Raw genomic sequence first — 5,391 nt, 5'->3', positions numbered from 1 at the left:
ATGGACATTTGGGTTGATTCCAAGTCTTTGCTATTGTGAATAGTGCTGCAATAAACATACGTGTGCATGTGTCTTTGTAGTAGAATAATTTATAATCCTTTGGGTATATACCCAGTAGTGGGATGGCTGGGTCATATGGTACATCTAGTTCTAGATCCTTGAGGAATTGCCATACTGTTTTCCATAATGGTTGAACTAGTTTACAATCCCACCAACAGTGTAAAAGTGTTCCTATTTCTCCACATCCTCTCCAACAACTGTTGTTTCCTGATTTTTTAATGATCGCCATTCTAACTGGTGTGAGATGGTATCTCATTGTGGTTTTGATTTGCATTTCTCTGATGGCGAGTGATGATGAGCATTTTTTCATGTGTCTGTTGGCTGTATGAATGTCTTCTTTTGAGAAATGTCTGTTCATATCCTTTCCCCACTTTTTGATGGGGTTGTTTGTTTTTTTCTTGTAGATTTGTTTGAGTTCTTTGTAGATTCTGGATATTAGCCCTTTGTCAGATGAGTAGATTGCAAAAATTTTCTCCCATTCTGTAGGTTGCCTGTTCACTCTGATGGTAGTTTCTTTTGCTGTGCAAAAGCTCTTTAGTTTAATTAGATCCCATTTGTCAATTTTGGCTTTTGCTGCCGTTGCTTTTGGTGTTTTAGACATGAAGTCCTTGCCCATGCCTATGTCCTGAATGGTACTACCTAGGTTTTCTTCTAGGGTTTTTATGGTATTAGGTCTAACATTTAAGTCTCTAATCCATCTTGAATTAATCTTCGTATAAGGAGTAAGGAAAGGATCCAGTTTCAGCTTTCTACTTATGGCTAGCCAATTTTCCCAGCACCATTTATTAAATAGGGAATCCTTTCCCCATTTCTTGTTTCTCTCAGGTTTGTCAAAGATCAGATGGCTGTAGATGTGTGGTATTATTTCTGAGGACTCTGTTCTGTTCCATTGGTCTATAGCTCTATTTTGGTACCAGTACCATGCTGTTTTGGTTACTGTAGCCTTGTAGTATAGTTTGAAGTCAGGTAGCGTGACGCCTCCAGCTTTCTCCTTTTGACTTAGGATTGTCTTGGCAATGTGGGCTCTTTTTTGGTTCCATATGAACTTTAAAGCAGTTTTTTCCAATTCTGTGAAGAAACTCATTGGTAGCTTGATGGGGATGGCATTGAATCTATAAATAACCTTGGGCAGTATGGCCATTTTCACGATATTGATTCTTCCTATCCATGAGCATGGTATGTTCTTCCATTTGTTTGTGTCCTCTTTGATTTCACTGAGCAGTGGTTTGTAGTTCTCCTTGAAGAGGTCCTTTACATCCCTTGTAAGTTGGATTCCTAGGTATTTTATTCTCTTTAAAGCAATTGTGAATGGAAGTTCATTCCTGATTTGGCTCTCTGCTTGTCTGTTACTGGTGTATAAGAATGCTTGTGATTTCTGCACATTAATTTTGTATCCTGAGACTTTGCTGAAGTTGCTTATCAGCTTAAGGAGATTTTGGGCTGAGACGATGGGGTTTTCTAAATATACAATCATGTCATCTGCAAACAGGGACAATTTGACTTCTTCTTTTCCTAACTGAATACCCTTGATTTCTTTTTCTTGCCTGATTGCCCTAGCCAGAACTTCCAACACTATGTTGAATAGGAGTGGTGAGAGAGGGCATCCCTGTCTTGTACCAGTTTTCAAAGGGAATTTTTCCAGTTTTTGCCCATTCAGTATGATATTAGCTGTGGGTTTGTCATAAATAGCTCTTATTATTTTGAGGTACGTTCCATCAATACCGAATTTATTGAGCGTTTTTAGCATGAAGGGCTGTTGAATTTTGTCAAAAGCCTTTTCTGCATCTATTGAGATAATCATGTGGTTTTTTTCTTTGGTTCTGTTTATATGCTGGATTATGTTTATTGATTTGCGAATGTTGAACCAGCCTTGCATCCCAGGGATGAAGCCCACTTGATCATGGTGGATAAGCTTTTTGATGTGCTGCTGAATCCGGTTTGCCAGTATTTTAGTGAGGATTTTTGCATCGATGTTCATCAGGGATATTGGTCTAAAATTCTCTTTTTTTGTTGTGTCTCTGCCAGGCTTTGGTATCAGGATGATGTTGGCCTCATAAAATGAGTTAGGGAGGATTCCCTCTTTTTCTATTGATTGGAATAGTTTCAGAAGGAATGGTACCAGCTCCTCCTTGTACCTCTGGTAGAATTCAGCTGTGAATCCATCTGGTCCTGGACCTTTTTTCGTGGGTAGGCTATTAATTATTGCCTCAATTTCAGAGCCTGTTATTGGTCTATTCAGGAATTCAACTTCTTCCTGGTTTAGTCTTGGGAGAGTGTAAGTATCCAGGAAATTATCCATTTCTTCTAGATTTTCTAGTTGATTTGCGTAGAGGTGTTTATAGTATTCTCTGATGGTAGTTTGTATTTCTGTGGGGTCGGTGGTGATATCCCCTTTATCATTTTTTATTGTGTCTATTTGATTCCTCTCTCTTTTCTTCTTTATTAGTCTTGCTAGCAGTCTGTCAATTTTGTTGATCTTTTCAAAAAACCAACTCCTGGATTCATTGATTTTTTGGAGGGTTTTTTGTGTCTCTATCTCCTTCAGTTCGGCTCTGATCTTAGTTATTTCTTGCCTTCTGCTAGCTTTTGAATGTGTTTGCTCTTGCCTCTCTAGTTCTTTTAATTGTGATGTTAGAGTGTCAATTTTAGATCTTTCCAGCTTTCTCTTGTGGGCATTTAGTGCTATAAATTTCCCTCTACACACTGCTTTAAATGTGTCCCAGAGATTCTGGTATGTTGTATCTTTGTTCTCATTGGTTTCAAAGAACATCTTTATTTCTGCTTTCATTTCGTTATGTACCCAGTAGTCATTCAGGAGCAGGTTGTTCAGTTTCCATGTAGTTGAGCGGTTTTGATTGAGTTTCTTAGTCCTGAGTTCTAGTTTGATTGCACTGTGGTCTGAGAGACAGTTTGTTATAATTTCTGTTCTTTTACATTTGCTGACGAGTGCTTTACTTCCAATTATGTGATCAATTTTGGAATAAGTGTGATGTGGTGCTGAGAAGAATGTATATTCTGTTGATTTGGGGTGGAGAGTTCTATAGATGTCTATTAGGTCCGCTTGGTGCAGAGATGAGTCCAATTCCTGGATATCCTTGTTAACTTTCTGTCTCGTTGATCTGTCTAATGTTGACAGTGGAGTGTTGAAGTCTCCCATTATTATTGTACGGTAGTCTAAGTCTCTTTGTAAGTCTCTAAGGACTTGCTTTATGAATCTGGGTGCTCCTGTATTGGGTGCATATATATTTAGGAGAGTTAGCTCTTCCTGTTGAATTGATCCCTTTACCATTATGTAATGGCCTTCTTTGTCTCTTTTGATCTTTGATGGTTTAAAGTCTGTTTTATCAGAGACTAGGATTGCAACCCCTGCTTTTTTTTGTTCTCCATTTGCTTGGTAGATCTTCCTCCATCCCTTTATTTTGAGCCTATGTATGTCTCTGCATGTGAGATGGGTCTCCTGAATACAGCAGACTGATGGGTCTTGACTCTTTATCCAGTTTGCCAGTCTGTGTCTTTTAATTGGAGCATTTAGTCCATTTACATTTAAGGTTAATATTGTTATGTGTGAACTTGATCCTGTCATTATGATATTAACTGGTTATTTTGCTCGTTACTTGATGCAGTTTCTTTCTCTCCTCGATGGTCTTTACATTTTGGCATGTTTTTGCTATGGCTGGTACTGGTTGTTCCTTTCCATGTTTAGGGCTTCCTTCAGGGTCTCTTGTAAGGCAGGCCTGGTGGTGACAAAATCTCTCAGCATTTGCTTATCTGTAAAGGATTTTATTTCTCCTTCACTGATGAAACTTAGTTTGGCTGGATATGAAATTCTGGGTTGAAAATTCTTTTCTTTAAGAACGTTGAATATTGGCCCCCACTCTCTTCTGGCTTGTAGAGTTTCTGCCAAGAGATCTGCTGTTAGTCTGATGGGCTTCCCTTTGTGAGTAACCCGACCTTTCTCTCTGGCTGCCCTTAAGATTTTTTCCTTCATTTCAACTTTGGTGAATCTGGCAATTATGTGTCTTGGAGTTGCTCTTCTGGAGGAGTATCTTTGTGGCGTTCTCTGTATTTCCTGAATTTCAATGTTGGCCTGCCCTACTAGGTTGGGGAAGTTCTCCTGGATGATATCCTGAAGAGTGTTTTCCAACTTGGTTCCATTTTCCCCCTCACTTTCAGGTACCCCAATCAGACGTAGATTTGGTCTTTTTACATAATCCCATACTTCTTGCAGGCTTTGTTCATTTCTTTTTCTTCTTTTTTCTTTTGGTTTCTCTTCTCGCTTCATTTCATTCATTTGATCCTCAATCGCTGATACTCTTTCTTCCAGTTGATCGAGTCGGTTACTAAAGCTTGTGCATTTGTCACATATTTCTCATGTCATGGTTTTCATCTCTGTCATTTCGTTTATGACCTTCTCTGCATTGATTAGTCTAGCTGTCAATTCTTCCACTCTTTTTTCAATATTTTTAGTTTCTTTGCGCTGGGTATGTAATTCCTCCTTTAGCTCTGAGAAGTTTGATGGACTGAAGCCTTCTTCTCTCATCTCGTCAAAGTCATTCTCTGACCAGCTTCGATCCGTTGCTGGTGATGGGCTGCGCTCCTTTGCAGGGGGAGATGCGCTCTTATTTTTTGAATTTCCAGCTTTTCTGCCCTGCTTTTTCCCCATCTTTGTGGTTTTATCTGTCTCTGGTCTTTGATGATGGTGACGTACTGATGGGGTTTTGGTATAGGTGTCCTTCCTGTTTGATAGTTTTCCTTCTGCCAGTCAGGACCCTCAGCTATAGGTCTGTTGGAGATTGCTTGAGGTCCACTCCAGACCCTGTTTGCCTGGGTATCAGCAGCAGAGGTTGCAGAAGATAGAATATTGCTGAACAGCGAGTGTACCTGTCTGATTCTTACTTTGGAAGCTTCCTCTCAGAGGTGTACTCCACCCTGTGAGGTGTGGGGTGTCAGACTGCCCCTAGTGGGGGATGTCTCCCAGTTAGGCTACTCAGTGGTCAGTGACCCACTTGAGCAGGCAGTTTGTCCGTTCTCAGATCTCAACCTCCGTGTTGGGAGATCCACTGCTGTCTTCAAAGCTGTCAGACAGAGTTGTTCGCGTCTGCTCAGGCCTCTGCTGATTCCCCTGTTGATTTTTTAGCTGAGCCCTGCCCCCAGAGGTGGAGTCTATAGAGACAGGCAGGTTTCCTTGAGCTGCTGTGAGCTCCACCCAGTCCGAGCTTCCCAGCGGCTTTGTTTACCTACTTAAGCCTCAGCAATGGCGGGTGCCCCTCCCCCAGCCTCGCTGCTGCCTTGCAGTTAGATCACAGACTGCTGTGTTAACAATGAGGGAGG

This window comes from Rhinopithecus roxellana, chromosome 7, assembly GCF_007565055.1.
Source record: "Rhinopithecus roxellana isolate Shanxi Qingling chromosome 7, ASM756505v1, whole genome shotgun sequence".
NCBI classification, from domain to species: domain Eukaryota; kingdom Metazoa; phylum Chordata; class Mammalia; order Primates; family Cercopithecidae; genus Rhinopithecus; species Rhinopithecus roxellana.
The sequence above is the reverse complement of the archived record's forward strand: the minus strand, read 5'-3'. Positions refer to the sequence as shown.